At 47.1% G+C, this 19,704-nt stretch overlaps 1 long non-coding RNA gene across 1 annotated transcript in view; it reads right to left on the minus strand.

Moving 5' to 3' along the window:
* The window catches only part of LOC110596425, a 49,306-nt gene extending 29,980 nt beyond the window's left edge, over nt 1–19,326 (minus strand). Inside the window, exon 1 of the long non-coding RNA XR_002482450.1 lies at nt 19,262–19,326. This is a non-coding gene — a long non-coding RNA (uncharacterized LOC110596425). The remainder of the gene's footprint in view (nt 1–19,261) is intronic.
* Between the last annotated feature and the right edge of the window lie 378 nt (nt 19,327–19,704).

Here is a 19,704-nt window from a genome sequence, read left to right on the forward strand (position 1 = left end):
TGCCCAGGGTCTCGAACCCGCGGGCTCAGGCAATCCACTCACCTCAGCCTCCCAAAGGCGCGGGATTACAAGCTGAACCACCGAGCCCGGCTCTGACTTTCTTATAAACAAAGGGATGTAAGCTTCAGAAATGTTCGTGGTGACCATTTTCCCCCATGTCCTCGAAAACAGGGAAAGCCAGTCTGCAACAGGAGAAAGAATGAGTCAGGCCTGAAAAGATGAGGCCCAGTTGCAGCCGTGCCTTGGGTTTCATGACACCCTAAGGTTCTCCTAATCAACTCCCCATTTTTGCTTAGAGTTGGTTTCTGTTGCTTGTAACCAATAAAGAATTAATACAATGTAATTCAGGTTTCTCAGTCAGAGGTGGTTTTGTTTGTCAGGGTAACATTTGGCAATGTCTGAACATATTTTTTGGTGATCGTAACTGAGGGGAGGGAGCACTACCAGCATCTAGTAGGAATCCAGGGATACTGCTAACAGCCTACAATGCACAGGACCGTCATCTAGTCCAAAATGTCTTGAGTGCTGAGGTCAAGGACTCCTGGTGTAACTCAATGCACCAGGAACGTCAGACAAGAGCATCATCATGTGAAAACAGCTTTTATGTCTCACTTCTCTATTTAGCAAAGATTCTTTCACTTTAAGTGATAATATTCTGGTGGTGAGAGTTCTTATACAGTAAGTCCCCTATATACAAACCTTCAAATTACAAACTTTGATGATGTATACCTGCGTTTTGTATGCATTATATTTCTCCATTAGGTGTCAGTATAGCCCATTAAATACATAACTACTATATAGCCAATTGTGTTACTTGGGTACCTAGACTAACTTTGTTGGATTTAAAACAAATTGAATTTATAAACACGCTCTTGGAACTGAACTTATTCATTTGTTGGGGACTTCCTGTACTTTGATAATAGTCAGAGTGACAATTAGTGCACCCTCTATGAAGAATCATTTAAATATATGTATATTGGCCGGGCTCGGTGGCTCAGCCTATAATCCCAGCACTTTGGGAGGCCAAGGTGAGTGGATTGCCCGAACCTGCGGGCTCAAGACCCACCCGGGAAACTTGGTGAGACCTCATCTCTACAATAAATCAAAAATTAGCTGGGTGTGGTAGCACGTGCCTGTAATTCCGGCTACTTGGAAGGCTGAGGCAGAAGGATCACTGGAGCCCAGCAGGTCCACTCCAGTCTGGGTGACAGAGTGAGACTCCAACTCAAAAAAACAAAGAAATAAAAAAAAAAAAAGAGGCTTTAACATGTTCACTTTTAGATCAGTAATTTATTTCATAAAATCTATTATTGGTAGAAAATCTTAGTTCAGAGACATACACAAAGATTTATGCAGAAGGATGTTCATTGCAGCTTTATTTATAATGATGAAGAATTGAAACAACTTAAATATCCAGCCATTGCATATTGGTTACATAAATTATGATACATTCATAGCACAGACTAATATATGTAGCACTTAAAATTATGTCTGTGGTTATTTAGTAACACAGGGAAACGCTTATTATGTTAATGGAAAAACCAGAATATAAAATTTTTGAAATATGTGTATGCACAGAAAAAAGGCTGCAGGGAAATATATCAAAATATTAACTGCGGCCATCTCTAGGGACTAGGATCACAGCTAGTTTTTGTCTTCCTGTTCTTAAAAAAATATTTTCCTATTTTTCTGCAATGAAAATGAACATGTGTTACCTTCATAATTAGGGGAAAATTAATGCTAAAACAGAATCCTAATAACAGGATTGAGGCCTGTCTGGATTTATTCATTCATAAAAAAATAAAAATATACAAAGGGGGGACCCCCCCAAAATGGAATTATCTTTTGAAGTGTGGGCCCCTTGTAGTTCACTCAGAATTTGTTCCTCTGGATCAAACAGTCAATCAAAGTTTTTATCTGGAAGTTTTGAGACAGTTGTGTCATGATTTGCAAAAGAAATGTCCCAAGTTGTGGCAAACAGGTGACTGGTTCTTTCACCATGACCACACTCCTGCCCACACCGCTCTGAGTGAGGGAAACGTTTTGCCGATGTGGAAGAGGCGAAACACCAACGGCAGAAGCACTAAAAGACACCAAAATGTACAAGTTCAAAAGCTGTTTTGAGCAGTAGAAAAAGAGTCTCAATAGATGTATTGCATCAAGCAGAGAGTACATCGAAGTTGACTGAAGTTTAAACATGTAAGAATAAATTCAGGCCGGGCTCAGTGGCTCAGCCTGTCATCCCGCGCCTTTGGGAGGCTGAGGTGAGTGGATTGCCTGAGCCCGCGGGTTCGAGACCTGCCTGGGTGCGAGACCTCATCTCTACAATAAATCAAAAAATCAGCCGGGCGTGGTAGTGCGCGCCTGTAATTCCGGCTACTAGGAAGGCTGAGGTGGAAGGATCGCCGGAGCCCAGCAGGTTGAGGCTCGGCCACTGCACTCCAGTCTGGGTGACGGAGTGAGACTCCAACTCAAAAAAAAAAAAAAAAAAAAAGAATAAATTCACAATTTTTTATAAACAGATTTCAAGTTTTTTTGGGCCCCTCCTTGTACATTAAGGGCCTACCATGTGCCAGACATTGTGAAAAGGGACAAACAAGTTCCCTGCCCTCAAGTGGTTTCCAGTCCGGGAGGAGAAGCACTTTGGAGTTTCCAAGTACTTACAAATTCACTATCGTAGAAACTTTGTGAAAAGGCTTTGCTATTAATAGTTAAATAGCTACCATTTTTGAGAATTTGGATTTCATGATCTCTGATCTCACGATCTAACACCCCGAACAAATATGGTTGAGTCTTGGTCAAGGTCACATGTTTGGTAAGCGGTGCCAGGATTCAAACCACATCCGTTTACTATCAGAAGAAATTATCAGTCTACTCCACTGCCTGCCTCAGTAATAGGGGTCATTTCAAAACCACGAGAGGTGGCAAAGTGGAGTCATCAAGGAAAATTTTAAAGTTGAGAGAACCAGACAGAAAAGGGCATGCGGGGGGAAGGGAGGCCACAGACCAGGCATCTGGAGGGAGGACTGAGGGTTAGGGAAGGCAGTGAGTGGGGCCAGGGCTGGGGCAGAGGGACAATCACTGTCACAGATGTGCTCTGAACTGCCCATAGGAAGGAAGAAAGAGAGGGAAAAGCAAAAAGACACTCAAGAAATGGGGGATTAGAGTCAGGTGTGGTGGCTCATGACTGTAATCCCAGTCTTTGGGAGGCAGAAGCGAGAGGATTGCCCGAGTCCAGGAGTTCAAGACCAGTCTGGGCAACTTGGAGAGCCCTTGTCTCTACAATAAATCAAAAAACTAGCTGGGCATGGTGATGTGCGCCTGTAGTCCCAGTTACTTGGAAGGCTGAGGTAGAAGGATCACCTGAGCCCAGTAGGTTGAGGCTGTGGTGGCCATGAGCATGCCACTGCACTCCAGCCTGGGTGACAGTGAGACTCCAACTCAAAAAAGAAAGAAAGAAAGAAAGAAAGAAAGAAAGAAAGAAAGGAAGGAAGGAAGGAAGGAAGGAAAGAAGGAAGGAAGGAAAGAAAGAAGGAAAGAAAGAAAGAAGGAGAGGAGAGAAGAGAAGAGGAAAAAAAAGAAAAGAAATGGGAGATTGGAAACAAGAGTGCTTTGATGCACATAGGACTAGCTGCAGCTGCAGCCAGAAAGGAGCACACCCTCCCTGGAGGTAAGTCTATTAGACAAGGGTCCACAGAGTGAGAGGCAAGGAGGGAGGAAAACCTGTTCATGCTCAGGCCAAGGCTCAGGGACTTCGAGAAAAGAAGAGAACCAGCGGCCCTCGACGGGCTGTGAAGGTTCTGCTACTGAGGTTGCCTCCTCTCAGAAGAAGCCATCAGAAAGGCCCTGCTCCCTTGGAGAAGGAGAAGCCCAGGAGGGAATGGGAAGCCCCAGATGTAAAACTGGAGACTGTTAGGGATTTGGGATCGCTGGATTAACTTTGAAAACTGAATTCAGACATAAAACCAGATGCCTATGGTGGAGTACCCTGCATGGTCTGCAACCAGGAAGGATTCATTTCTGTACTTCCAACAGCTGGCTGACCAGGTGAAACACTCCACTCAAAGCCTGGGTCACTGCCATTGGTGACCTAGTGACATGTAAATGAACAGATATGGAGAACCTGGAGCATTTTTTTAGAAGGCCTTCAATAGATGTAAATTATTTTTACCTTTAGAATTCATAAACCTGCAGTGCTTTGCAGCCAGGGGTGGGTAAGCTCTAGGCCTTATGAGTGCGTTAGTCAGACACCTCACAGGGTACTGCCCCACCCTCTGGTCTTCAGAACCTTCCTGGGATCCCAGAAAAATGATGCAGGTTAGTAAAACCAAGACCTCCTAAAGGTATAGGCACGTTTAAGTATCTCTCCCACTGAGCTGGGTCAAGAATGAGTCTGTAATTAAGCTATTGATGCCTGAAAGTAGAATGATCCCTTCTTGGCCTCTGGCCCCACGAGGAACAAGAGAGCAGGTATAGTAACCCCAGATGGGGAAACCAGGCTCAGAGAAGGGATGTGATTTGGCCAAGGTCACACAGCGCACCAGTGGGAAAGCCCGGACCACATTGCTCTTTGCTCTACTGCATAAAGTTACCATTCAGCCCAGAGTGTGACAGTCCCAGCAATCCAAAGTCACATCTAGAGCCACCCTACCTAACTCAAGTAATGCTTAGGTCTGGGGGAGAGACTCAACAATGGTCAGCGTGTAGACCTAGCTCTCAGCTCCCAACTCACAAGCTCTGGGCCCTCAAGCACATCCGTTTCCCTCTCCGGGACCCCTCCTCACGTGTGGAATCGAGCAGCTGTCCTCGTAGGCTCTAAGGCTCCTTCTGCCCTGACTCTTGGGAACTCCCAGGCATTCGATGGAGGGATCTTACGGCCCGATCTTAAGCCAGGGCTGGCATCCTGCCGACCTGCCTTTCATAGGACACAAGCCCCAAGGACATCTGGCCTGTCCTTCTGCTCCCTACCTGCCACCTCCCCTCTGCCTCCTGTTCCCAAACAGGCCTGTGTGTCCACCCTGGTTGTCAGCGCAGCACCCTGCTGTGGGAAGGGAAGGAGAGGCTGCATTCACAGGAGCCTTGCACATATTAGCAAGTTTGTGGACCCGCAGCCTCCACCTCCACCTGCCCACTGTTCGGCTGCTGTATCATCTCCACTCTCCTCTCCTCCCTGCACCCATCCCCCGACCACAGGAGCCCAGCAGATTCCCAGGTAAACAGCTGGAACCTTGCAGCTGGACCCTTTGCGGGTGAGGGGAGGGAAGGGGTTACCCTGACCTGGGCATCTCAGGGAGAAGACGACTGGGGCCTCTGCCTTCTGGGTCTCCGCACAGCTTCATTTGTCCTGTAGCCACTTCCCCAGTGGGTGGTTGGGAGGAGCAGGCACATGTCGCCCTGCCTGATGTATTAGGACGCAGCCACCCAGGAAGGTTGAATGGCTTACGCAAGCTCGCACACAGGAGCCCGAGGAGGAAGCCCCTCGGTGCCTGACAGGAGCTTAGCCACGTTGCTGGCTGGCCTTGCCCTCCTCCCTCCAGTGGCTGCATCAGTATGGATTCAGGGAGAACTCAAAAGTCAAAACTGGCAGAGCGAGAAGAGAGGAGAGGCAAAGGGGGAAAAAGATGAATCAAAGAGCAAACCCTCTAGAGAAAGAAGACGACCCACGCACTCCGTGGCCCCCCGCTGGATCCCAGCGCCTGGCACGGCACCATCCTCCTACTGAATCTTTAATTAAAAGAACGGGACTTACAGGGACAAGTGTCAAGCTACACACTTAATCTGCACTGGATACTGTCCCTCCGGGAGCAGCTGAGACAGATCAGAGCTGCGTCCACGGAGCCTGCTCTCTCCAGGGGGTCTGGCAGCAGGAAAAAGATTTGGAAACAAACACACACACACACACACACACACAGATGAGGAAAGACAGGAGGGCGTGAGGAACACGGATCAAGGGGGACACCAGTTTCCAGGCCATGCTTGGCCCCCTGGTGTCTCTCTCACTCCTAACCGCAGTGACAAATGGTGTCCTCAGCTCGGGCCATTGCAGTGAGTCCCCTGCCTCTGCGTGCCTGACTCAGTTGAAGCTCCTCTGGGGACATCCCTCTGTCTCTGTTCCCAGTAACATATAACCCTCACTGGCCACATTCCTTCTCTCGTAGACCTCCAAGCCTTTGCCACTGCTGCCTTCTTGCCCATGTGTCCACCTGTTGGGATTCTGTCATTTGCATTTGAAAGAGTCTAGCCTAAGAGAATGTTCATCCAAGGAGGGCAGAAGAGATCATGGTTCATTGGGAGGACTTTGGGGACAAACTGCCCAAATTCGAATCCCTGTGCCATCACTTTCTAGCTGTGTGACTCCAGGCAAGTCATTTAACTTCTCTGTACCTCATCTGTCACATTGGATCATTATACTACCTAACACACAGGGCTGCTGTTAATGAGTTAACACATGCAAAGATCTGATTAGAAGAGCCTACCGTGTGAGCACAGCCCACTACCACTGCTCTAACCACATGCCGCCCGACCAGCTGGCAAGGGCTTCTTTCCAAGGGAGCGGTGAGTCCAGATGGGCCACACTTGGTGCTGCTCCCTGGGGCATCCCCTTGTGACTTGTACTTCCAAGGTCACATCTGAGAGTGGGGAGGATTGAACTATCACTTACTGGGGAAGGGACTAAGTGTTGGAAGAGTGTGGAGGGAGAGTAGAGGCAGAATTGAGGAAGGAGGAGCTGGGTGTGGTGGCTCACACCTGTAATCCCAGAACTTTGGGAGGCCCAGGCAGGAAGATTGCTTTAGCCTGGAGTTCAAGACCAGCCTGGGCAACATAGCGAGGGTTCATCTCTACAAAAAAATCAAAAAATTAGCTGGGCATGATGGCATGTGCCTTAGTACAAGCTACCTGGGAGACTGAGGTGGAAGGATTGTCTGAGCTCAGGAGGTCGAGGCTGCAGTGAGCCATGATCATGCCACTGCACTCCAGCATGGGTGACAGAGTGAGACCCAACTTAAAACAAAAAAAGAATTGGGGAAGGAAGGAGTGTGCATAGGGGACACCTTTGGAAGCCCTCGTCCTCTGTGCAGTCCTGCTGGGCTTTGCTAAAGCAGAGCTGAGCTCCGGCCTCAGTGCTTCCGGCAGGAGGGACCTCTAGCCGTCTGAATGTGGGCTTCCTATCCTCAGAACAGCTGGCTTCGTCCTAAAAAGTCTTAAGTCAAATACACCCTGCCAGCAGAAGATTAATTTCTTTTCAAAGCTCCCATTTGGTCTATTGGAAGAATTCACGTGCCTCCGACTATCATTGACTTTGTTCTATCTCGCAAGAACTCATAACCCTGTCCTTATTTTACAAATAGAGCATTCTCTCTCCCCCTCATCCTTCACCTTACAACGCTACCCCATATAGAGCAAAAACCCTTTCATCTGCCCTGTAGTGGCAGATAAGGCGGCAAGTGGGGGATGCAGGAGGAGATAATTAAACAAATCCTGCTCCCGCATGAAAAACGGAACCGTGGAAAGTGTTATTAGTGTGATACTCTTCCCAATGGATTGACACAAGCAATCCCTCTCTCCCGTCTGGTACTCAGCAAATATTTGTTGAGTAAATGAATGTATGATGCTGTCTTTCCTGCTCTGATAAATTATAAAGTCCATGAAGCCAAATCCGCATCAAATCTAGTTTATATGCCGTCTATTTTTTATGGGCTCCAAGCCAAAGTGAAGAAAACATTTGTGAAAAAGAAGCATTTGGGGGACCACTGGCTTCCTGTATTCGATAGGGGACAGGGCCCACCTAGCTTGGTGTTGGTGACTAGAGAGTGGCCGTTCCCTCTTTCAACTGCTTTTCTCCAGCTCCCAGGTAGACCAGGGCTGGACTGCCCCTTCTAGGTGGGATGTGCTGGAACCGCACAGGCGGCTCCAGTGAATGGAGACTCATTGTTCCCCAGCTGAGCCCCCACGTATGCAGGAAGGGGCGATTCCTGCAGGACCGAGTCTGCCTCAGCCGAGCCTTGCTTTGCTCATTGCAGATATTTAAGAGTCTCCATGGCGCTGTGACTCACCTGTCTGTCCTTGGTTAGAATTCCACAGGGAAATCACATGCAGAACCTGGTCACTGTCTGTACACAAAGCATACCAAGAGATTCTAGGGACAATAATTTCTGAGTAAATTACCTAAGTGCAGAGGGTCTGGCCTGGGAGCTGGGGGAGAATGGAGCAGGGACAGGAGGTGGGAATAAGTGACTTGTGCATTAATCACAAAGCAATCAGTGGATGACAAGGGGCCTTGGAGCCACTGCGTCTGTCCAGCAGGAGGGGGCAGAGGGAAAGGTCACCCTTGTCTGGGAACTCCCATCCATCATGAAGACACCCTCTTACCTGACTTGCATGTGCCTGGGCCTCCTGCTTTCCCTGCTCTATAGAGATGCTGCCCTGACCTGGCTCATGGTCCCTGATCTGGGCCATCCCAGCCTCCACCTGCTCTTGCCTGGCTGGCCAGATCATGGAGGGGGGCGTGGTTTTGGCTAGTTAACCCTTGGAAAGTTCTTTACTGGGTGTGGCCTACCTCAGTTCCTGCACACTCCTCTTCCTAGGTCCTGTGTCTTCCCCACTTACCAGGATCCAAGAAGAAGAGAGGGCATAAATTCTCATCGCTCTTCCACTGACTTCTCTCCTGATGCTCCCCAGCTTCTTCCCTCTCTGGGCAACCTTGCCCCACCCTCAGTGTCCCTGAGCACAGAGGCACCTGCAGGAAGGTACTCCCTTCTCGCCTGGACCCTTTCTGGGCTGTACCCTAACCCTCGGATCAAAACCTCTTCCCGGGCTCAGATCAATTTGCTTCTGACCTTATTTTCATGCAAGTGTGTTTTGTCTTCCAGGTATTTCCACTTTGATGAGGAGCAATGTCTTTGCCCAGTTGTAACCTCTGGCAGTAGATTTCAGCAGAGGTGATGGGTTCAGGGGAGGAAAAAGTCTTGACTAGAAGAACTATTTCATAGTTCAAATCACAGAAGGAGCATTAGTTTTGAATGCAGATGCTGGATTTAAATCCTGGCACAACTTCCAAGTCATTTAACTTCTCCTAGTTCCTCATCAGTAACAGGGGTACACATGTTCACCTCACAGATCTAACTGAGGGTTTAATAAGTATATTTTAAGATATTGGCACGAAGTTAAAATCATTCTCCTTGTCGTGGTAAAGCTGGCACTTCCAATGTTTGGAGGGGCAGATGAAGGTAGGGGAACCAGACTGTATTTTGCAGCTGAACACCAGCAAGGCAGGTTATTTTAAAGGCATTTGGCCCCAAATATCTATAGTACCGTGTACTACACCCCTCTGGATATTCACCATTACCATCATTCCTCTGGGTGAGCGTTATGTACTCCCTTGGGTCCTCTTTTGAAATGTGAAAATCCTTGTAAAAGATACGAATACTGTAAATGTGAAATATTTAATCAAAAGGTTTGTTTATGTATTTAGTTTGTGAGAATACAGGGTGCCCTGGAGCTCAGAAACCAAGAGAAAACAAGGATTGTCCCAACTACAGAAGGCAAGTTATGCGGCAGGCACTGAGCCAGGCACTCCCTCACCCACAATCTCATTCTACCCTCAAAACAACCTTCAGAGGTAGTTTTTTGTTAAAGAAAAAAAATTTAAGGTAGAATCAAAGGCCTTGTACAAATATAAACTCTTTCAAATATAATACATGCCAATGATTTAATTTAACTCATCAATTAATGAGGGAACTAGTAAGATGTTACAACTGCTCAAAAAAGAACCCAAAGAGCAGATACGTATACAGCCATCAAGATTTGCTTAATATTCATTAATAATAATAATAATCAATGATAATTAAAATCCACTTGTTTAATAAATGCAAAACTGATCAATATTCATAGGGCAATAATCAATTGCATCGCTAATGGATATAATTTGCATTTCTATGGACAAAAATCATTTGCATTACCATCTGTTTTCAACAATTTATAGAGTCATAAGATCGCTCAAAGACAATGAAAGGCAAAGATAATCCAAAGGTAACAGGACACCCAATAATAGTCTTTTTTTTTTTTTTTTTTTTTTTTACCATTTTGGTCTTTTACAATTTTTCCCAATGTTGTCACTATCCGCATTTCATGACAAAGCAGAAAGGGCAGCAACAGGTACAGAAACTAGAAAAGGAAAAGATATCTAGTCCATGGGTTCCCAAGTGCCAGTTCCATGTGAGGAAGCCCATGACAAGATGTCCCCTCTGGGCTGAAATTAGAAAAACAAGAATGAGGCACTTTTTAAATAAAGTTAGATGATTTCCCTCATAGGACTGTCTTTTATTGAAGATTATATCCTTCCCACAATTGTGGTACTAAAATGTTCTTTCCTTCATGAAAGAACGGTGGTGATATATGGTAGTAATAATTGGTGTTCTTTTTTTAAATGCTCTTATTTGGTGAAATAAAGCCTAGCCATCCCATTTAACCCTCATCTTAAGAATATCTTTATGGTTTTTATTGCTGTTGCACTTTGTTGCTCTTACTCTTATTCATCTGTGATAGTCCAAAGTCTGGCAACACTGATCCTGTTCAAAATTCAAAATGTGTTACAGACAAAGTGCCTACAGGATGACTCCTAAGCAAGACCACCTCGGCCCTCAGCCCACCCGAGTTCTCCTTGCCCTAGTGGAGGATGAGAAGCTGACTTGGTCGTGTTAGGCATCCAGATACTGGGGCCGAGTAGAGAAGAGAGGTAAAAAGTATGTTACAGACCAACGTCTCAGGATGCCAAGAGGGTGGTTGGGATGAGGGAAAGCCAGAAAATCACCGCTGGTGTTGACCTCCAAATTCTTTCTGTGTGCTGTGCGGCATGGCTTGTGCTATGGTCTGAATGTTGGTGCTCTCCTGAAATTCATATGCTGGAACTTCGGCCCCATGTGATAGTATTAAGAGGTGGGATCTTTGGGAGGTGATTAGGTCATGAGGGCGAAGCCCTCGTGAATGGGATTAGTGTCGAATAAGAGAGGCTTGAGGGAAACTGTTTGCCCCTTCTGCCATATGAGGACAAATCCATGAGGAACGGACCCTCACTAGACGCTGAATCTGTGCCATCACCTTGATCTTGGACTTTCCAGTCTCGAGAATTGTGAACAATACATTTCTGTGGTTCATAAGTACCCCAATCTGAGATATTTTCTTTCTTTCTTTCTTTCTTTTTTTTTTTTGAGTCGGAGTCTCACTCTGTTGCTCCAGACTAGAGTGCAGTGGCACACTCACGGCCACCACAGCTCCGACCTGCTGGGTTCAGGTGACGCTTCCACTTTAGCCTTCTGAGTAGCTGGAACTACAGGTGCACACCACCATACCTGGCTAATTTTTTGACTTACTGTAGAGACGAGGTCTGGCCAAGTTGTCCAGGCTGGTCTCAAACCTGTGGGCTCAAGCAATCCTCTCTGCCTTGCAAAGTGCTGGGATTACAGGTGTGAGCCACTGTGCCCGGTTACAACAGCCCAAAAGGTCTAGGTCACGAGTCAACAGGCTTTCCACTACACCGTCCTCCCTGCCTGTAATGGAGAAGATTCTGAAGCTCAATAACACCTAGCCTGAGCCAGCATGTGGGCCAAAAAACAGGCCACAGGGTTTGGCACCGTCTCCCTTCCTGAGAGCCAGCATCTGGGGTGTAGGGATGTAAGCAAACTCAGTAACGAAAAGGGGTACAGACTTGAGAAGCCAACGACTGGCTAGTGTCTGGTGGATCAGAGCAGAGATTCCTAGCGTGTTACATATTAACATTCACAGCCTAGGGTTTTCATCTCCTCCATATCAGGAGTTTGGCTGCCTCCCCCACATTTGACTATCCTGCTGCTCAAAGTCAGAAACAATCAAAGACGCTGCTTAAAAGCACAGTACTGTTCAACCAGACCCGATTGCGAGAAGCTCAGGCAAGCCCCTTCTGGAAAGAACAGGGAGGGCACATGCACTGGAGTTGTGATCTTCGTTCTACACAAGTCGGACATCCCATCACGGTCCCAAAGAAGATGGCACCAGCTTGTTAAGTACTGCCACCCCGTAGTACCTTCTTTCTGCAGGATCAACGGGAGAGAGAGAGGAGGAGGAAGGAGATGGCTCCAGGTGGTTTCTAAAGAAGACCGCATTTAAACTTAAACTCAGAGTGTCGCTGAACAGCTGGGCTGGAAAATTGGTTGTTTAGCTCTGCAGTTTGTGTCAGGGGCTCACTGGCTGAGAGAGAATAAAAGCAGCTTGATTTTGTAAACTGCCAGTATTATGAACCAAGGCAAAGGCCTCTGGGGGGCAAGGACTCAAGTGACTTCTTTTTCCCATTGCCACACTGCGGCAGGAGGAATGACAGGACGGAGCTAAGGAACGCTTGCCGAGGGACTGAGCTGTTAATACTACAGACACTGGTTGGGCTCTCTTTCCAGCTCTGCCTTTAAGGAATCAGAAGGCCCCAGAATCCCAGAATCTCAGATCCAGAAGGGACTGAAGATGGCACAGGAATCCCTGCTTCAGCTCCCGGACAGGTGGTTCCCCTGGCCTCTGTGGAGCCCAGTGCCCTAGGGAATGCTCACTGCTCCTCTGCCCAGCCTGCTTGCTGTTTACCAGCTTAGACCAGTGGTAAATCCCTTCTTGTGTGAGCTGAAGCCTGTCTCATCAGCCAGCACAGTGGACATATACAGTGGCACCTCAGATGGGAATGCACCCCACCGAGTGCCCACAGGTCACAGGCCACCCAAGTTCACCTGCAAGCATTTTTTTTTTCTTGGCCTACCTAGTGTTTGAAAACTTTTTTGGGAGGGATCCAGTAATTATGAGAGATTTTCCAGAAAAATCTGGCCTTGTGGATTCTCTTGGTATATTATTAGGAAGGCTGTCAACAATAATCCCACTCTACCACCTGGAAACACCTGGCTGGAGCTGGACAATGGCAGCTCATGTGATGTGGGCATGGCTCTCTAGTTTGCCCCAGGTGCCAGTATTCCCTACTGTCCCTAACGCAGCAACTCTCATTGTTCACGAGATCCCATGGATCTCTATCGTATGAGTTTGTGAGGCCAGACCTTGCCTACACTTCAGGTTTGACCATGAGCCAAGGTCCTCCTTGGCCAAGTGTTCATCCCTTTCCTTTATAATTTAGCCTCTTCCCTTCCAGCACCAAGCTCAACCCCAGGGGTTTCCTTCCTCTTATACCTGCTCTTATGTCCACTGGTGGCCTTCATTAAAATAAGAATAACCAAACGACAAAGCAACCTTATTTCCTACTCCTTCTCATGCATTTAAACCAGTAGCTCTCAAGCAGCAGGCCCACCTCTACTCTGTCTTTAGAGACTTTGGGAAATTGTTGGTATTATCATAATGACTGGGGCAACTGGTGCTTGAGGTATAGAAAGGCTAAGTATCTGCTATACAAGGGACAGTCCCGTGAGGGAAAGAAACCCAAACTTGACCTTGTCCCATTTAAACCCTCACAGGAAGAACACTGGCTTACGGAATGCTGGCTAATTTTGTCCTACATCATTTAACTTCTCTATAGCTCTGTAAAATGGGGATAACACGTTTCACTCATATACCACTACGTTTCTTTCACAGGGCTATTGTGAGGATGAGACACAACACTAAGCACACAATAAATGCTAGCAATGATGGCTGTTTTAGAAGTGGAATGGTGGCCAGGCACAGTAGCTCACACCTGTAATCCTGGCACTTTGGGAGGCCAAAGTGGGAGGATCACTTGAGGCCAAGAGTTCAAGACCAGCCTGGACAACATAGTGAGTCCTGTCTCTACAGAAAAATGATTAGTCGGCATGGCGGTACACACCTTTAGTCCCAGGTACTCAAGAGGCTGAGGAGGAGGTATCACCTGAGCCCAGGAGGTCAAGGCTGTGGTGAACTGTGATCGTGCCACTGCACTCCAGCCTGGGTGACAGAGTAAGACCCTGACTCAAAGAAAAGAAAGAAGTGGAATGGTGAGACGAGGACAAGTGTGCCTGCCCACAGACTGGAATTCTAACTCTGCTGGAATACCTAGTCTGCCATTAACAAACCATGTGACACTGGTCATGCCAGTTCCCCTCTCTGAACAATGAGGGGTTGTGCGAGATTTCTGAGTCCCGTTCATCCTAAATAACCATTTTATGGTTCTGTGTTCCTAGTAAGACACACAGCATACCCTTTGGATTTTCTTTCTTGCCTTTCTTGTTTTGGGCCAGCATTCCCAGGTGTGTGTTGAAAGCTGACCTAAGGCTTTATTTCCTTCCCCATCAGGTTAAAGAACAAAGACAGATATAGAACAAACTGTCTATGCATACATGGAACAGACGCACACCAGTGGTCATTGCTCCCCTGAAACCTGTCATTTTTTGAGGGAGGCTGTGGTGGCGGTTGGCCTCAACGTCTCCTAGTTGTCCCCCTTCCTCAGATGGAGAGTTTTCTCCCACAATACAGCCTTTTGTAATGGGTACCTGTCGATCACTAGACGCTCACCACAAAGGGAGTCAGGGAAACAGCTTCTGAAGCTCCAGAGGCTGGACATAGAGCCCTCCTCCACTCCTGCTGGAAGGGGGGCTGTGACGGAGGAGGAGGGAGGCTGTACATCAAAGGGAAAACGCAGCAGTTCCGTGCGTTAGAATAAATCAGGAAGAAGGGAACTGCAATAGGTTATTACTGAGAGAATGATCTGTCACTAGGTTACTGATAGTCTTGAGGAGATGGAGACAATGGCAAAAATGGACAAAATAAAAAACAGAAGACTCGTGGTGACTGGTGTGGAGCTAGAGTACCATTTACGTTACCCTTTTACTCCAGATTTTTCACCTGGATTTTAGAGGAATCGTTCAAATGATTCCTCAAAACACCAGGATTAGAGTATTTAAATAAAGACTTGGGAATTATCGTCAAGCCGATTGAACCATGTTGTTTTAAGGACCCATGAGATTGTATAGGTTACTGGTGCCCTCTGGTGGAAGATGAAGGGAACATCTGCAGGCTGGTGACCTGAGAGTGGATTGGTCATTTGTGTTTGAAGAAGCTGCAATTCCCCAGCTCTGGTGGACCAGCAGGAGGAAGAGGAGGGAATACCCAATGATAAAGTGCCTCACATGCAGAACCTCATTTGTCCATCATGGCTGTTTCGCTGATCAGGAAGTGAGGCTTAGAGACCGTCTGAGGTCACCCAGCAGGCAGCTAACTGGCAATCCTAAATCAGTGCTAAGAATTCCTGGAATACGAAAGGTCAGTTTTTTCAAACACACGCACATACACATTCTCAAGTTCGCGCGCGCGTGCACACACATACACACACACGAAAAGAAAAGCAGATGCAATTATCTCCAAAATGTGTCCCCTAAGAAGGTCACAGCTTTACTCAGTTTTTGAGCCATGATTTACTAGAGTTTGAATTAAAATTTCTTAATTTAGGGCATTGGGAATTTAAAGTCTCTTTACTTTGATTTGAATGCATGGCTTAGTTTCCACTAGTAATTCTTTTAGAGGTTAATAATGAAAAGGAACAAGTCCCAGACTGAGAGGAAGCAAGATCAGGTTACCCTGAGCAAACATGTTCATCAACCATGTAATACCTGATACCTCTTCTGTCTTTGTAAAGTAAGGGTGTTGCAGAAAGTGACCAGGTTAACTAAAAGATACTTTTGCACATCTTACCCTGAAAAAGTGCTGAAACATGAAATGAGTGCTCACTCCCCTTCCCTTTTCTCCACACGAAAGCTTTCCCTTGTGTGTGGCAGAAATATTGGAGTATCTGTGTAACTAACTGTGTCCAGTAAAACAAAGCAAAAATCCATTCTCATCTCAATGAGGCTTCTATGACCTTGTCCCCAATCATTTCCCACTGCTCCTCTCCTTTTCCCTCCCTCCCAAACCTTTCCTTTGCCTTAGACTTCAGCAGAGGTTCTTAGAATGTGGTTCCTAGACCAGTAAGGCCAGCATCACCTGGGAACTTGATATAAATGCCGATGCTTGGGCCTCACCCAGACCTACTTGATTGGGACCTCAGTTGAGGCCCAGCAACTTGATGTCAAAGTCCTCCAGGTGAATCTCATTCTTGCCAAAGCTTGAGAGCCACTGTTCTAGAATAGGGTTTGTAACCTAAGGTCCACAGGTGGTTCTAGGGAGGCCAAAATATTCTTGGATTTGTATATAAAATTTTGCATAGGAAAACTTTCTGGAGAGAGGTTTCAGAGCAATCACCTCTTGACCCACAAAAAGTTATGGACTATTACTCTATAATTCTACCTCATAGTAAACAATTCCCTATGTCCACAAACTCCCTTCCTCCACTTCTTTGCCTTAAAAAAATACCTGACTTCCCCACCGAAGGATCTTGATGGTCATTTCCCAGCATCTCGGGTACCTTCGGTATAGGATATGGGGGTTTTGAGATTGAGATCTACACCTCCCTTTATGCTTCCTTTACTGGTGTCCTCTGCTGACCTTCACTCATGAAACTTTGGGTTCCTCCATCCTGCCAGCATGCTGGGTAGACAGTAAGATCATATGAATGGCCATCCAACACTCCAGTTTCACAGGACCTTGACCACCTCACGTCAATGAATACCACCATCCAACCACTCACTCTGTTATGTCCTGAGGCTTGCCCTCAACTGGGATGCTGCACTGTACAAGAGGGGACCCCCAAAAACTTCAGAATTATCTTTTGGAGGGCAGGCCCCTTGTAGTACAGGCTTCCCCCACTAGATTAAGTGTTCTAGGAACCCACTGCTATCAGTGTACCCACTAGCATTGTTGTGAGAGGATGCCTTCAGCTTCAGTGAATTTTTTTTCGATTCTTTCATTGCGTTTGCCCATTTCATGATGGGTGATTTATGAATGCACCTGCCCACACCACACTGGAGGTTCAGTAGTTTTTACCAAAAACGGCATGACCCCCATACCCCACCCTTTCTATTCACCCCATCTCCTGCCAAGCAACTTTTTCCGGAAGAAAAAGTCCTCAAAGGGTAATGTTTTGCCAGTGAGGAAGGGGTGAAACAAAAAACGGCAGAGGCACTAACTAAGTCATCAAAATTGACAAGCTCAAAAACTTTGGGCAGTGGATAGGTATATTGCAGCAATGGAAAGTATTTTGAAGATGACTGAAGTTTAAACACGTAAGAATACACAACTTTCATAAATAAATTCCAGATTTTTCTGGGTCCCCCCTCATATACCTGAGTCATCCTGTGGTAGCAGAGCCCCAGTTCTCAGCGGCTTATATTAACAAAGCCTGGTTTCTCTGCCCACTGCAGGACAACTGCTGCTCTACTCCCTGCTCTCTTCGATCTTGCAGCCAGGCTGAAGGAGCAGTCCCCACTCTGGGCTGTTCCTACACTAGCCTTTCGCAGAGGAAAAAGAGCACTGGCTGCCCCACGCAATGGTCCCTAAGTCTCTGCTCAGAAGCAGCACACTTCCTCTCCACTCACGTCCCACTGGCCAGTCTGCTGCCAGTGAGCAGGAAGTGCAACCATCTCCAAGGCCTGGTGGGGAAAAACGGCCGTGTCTTGACAGTAACGCAATCCATCAGAGGTCTTATTAGACTCTCTTCAACACAGCGACCTATCCTTTCAGTTCTCAGTCCTCTCCTACTACTAGACCCCTCTAGTAATGATGATAGATAACATCTACTGAACACTTAGTAGGTGCTAACTTGCGGTCTATTATCTCATGAGCCTTTGGGCTCTTAAAGCAGTTAACCTGTCTTCATCTTACTGTCTTCTCGATTAGAATCATCACTTTGTGTAAGAACCAGATAGAATTGAGAGATCAGTCAGGGCCATGAATGTGTAGCTAACACCAATCTTCAACTTGCGTGATTTCTGTCCTGTAGCACTTGGTGGCTGGGCCCAGTGGTTCTCAACCAGAGGCCAGTCTCTCACTGACATTTGTCAATGTCTGGGGTCATTTTTTATTGTCATCGTTAGGGGAGTGCTACTGGCATTTAGTGAGCAGAGACCAAGGATGCCGCTAAAACATCCTCCAATCCACAGGACAGCTTCCCCTACCCCCTGCCCCACACAGAATTTTCTTTTTTTTTTTGAGTTGGAGTCTCACTCTGTTGCCCAGACTGGAGTGCAAGTAGCCGCCCCCGGCCACCGCAGCCTCCACCTGCTGGGCGGCTCTGGCGATCCTTCCGCCTCAGCCTTCCAAGTAGCCAGAATTACAGGCATGCGCTATCACGCCTGGCTGATTTTTTGATTTATTGTAGAGATGAGGTCTCGCCAAGTTGCCCAGGCAGGTCTCGAACCCACGGGCTCAGGCAATCCACTCACCTCAGCCTCCCAAGGTGTGGATTACAGTTGAGCCACCAAGCCTGGCTCACAGAATTTTCCAATCCAAAATGCCAACAGTGCTGAGGTTGAAATTTCTGGTCTAGAGATTGGGCAGTCTCAGGCAACTGTCTTCTGGAAACTTTCCTAGTCTGTTTTCTCTCCTATTATCCAGAGAACCGGGTTCAGACCTTTTCCATTCTCTTCAAACTTTTTTTTTTTGAGTTGGAGTCTCACTGTTGCTCAGGCTGGAGTGCAGTAGTCGCACACCCATGGTCACCACGGTCTTGACCTGCTAGGCTCAGGCAATCCTTCCGCCTCGGCCTTCCAAGTAGCTGGAACTACAGGCATGCGTCATCTCACCCAGCCCAAACCCTTACCCAACCACCTACTCTGTTATTCCCAACCCTCTCTGTCCATGCTCTCAGTTATGCTACACTTCTCAGTTCTTCCCAGATGCCACTGTTTTCTCAGCTTAAGAACTTGGCACGCTTCCTCCTGAGGGCAGCACTCTTCCCTTCCTCTAACTCCTAGCCTTCCTTTAAATCTCAGCTCATAGCCGGGCTCGGTGGCTCAGCCTGTAATCCCGCACCTTGGGAGGCTGAGGTGAGTGTATTGCCTGAGCCCGTAGGTTCGAGATCCGTCTGGGGAACTTGGCGAGACCTCATCTCTACAAGAAATCAAAAATTAGCCAGGCGTGGTAGCGTGTGCCTGTAGTTCCAGCTACTTGGAAGGCTGAGGCGGAAGGATCGCCGGAGCCCAGCAGGTCAAGGCTGCGGTGGCCGGGAGCGGCCACTGGACTCCTGTCTGGGTGACAGAGTGAGACTCCAACTCAAATAAAATAAAATAAAATAAATCTCAGCTCATTTCTTCAGGGAGGTTCTGAAACTCTTGACTAGAATAGGCCCCCTTTCTGTATTTCTCATAGCAGCATGTAGTCTCACAATAGAACATTCACTATGCTAATGTTACGTGTTTACCTAGCCTCCCTGAGCCACAAGAGCAGGGACCACGTCCGTCTTCTTCACCACTGAATTATCAGGACCTAGAAAATAGGAGATACATGATAGGCACACTTAGTACTTACAGCCCAGGTCTTTTCTGGGCTCCACTGTCATTTGGATGCTCTCATATGCAGAGTCAATACACTGAACGCTCACCATTTACCCATCTCACCACCACTATCAGAAACCCACTCTTCTACCTATATTCTTCATTTCAATGAATGTCACCACCATCGCCCACAACTGCTCAAGCCATCCTCAGTACCCCCTCCCCTTACATCACAATCATTCATACAGTCTGTCACTTATTCCACTCTGATTTCTCTCAAACCCTTTTACTTCTTTTAGGTTTTTGTCTCATATTAGATTTAACAACTGTCGGCAATTCTTAGTTACCTTGGACAGGCTACTTAATGCCC

The sequence above is a fragment of the Carlito syrichta genome, unplaced genomic scaffold (assembly GCF_000164805.1).
Source record: "Carlito syrichta isolate Samal-C Ts95f unplaced genomic scaffold, Tarsius_syrichta-2.0.1 Scaffold309080, whole genome shotgun sequence".
NCBI lineage: Eukaryota > Metazoa > Chordata > Mammalia > Primates > Tarsiidae > Carlito > Carlito syrichta.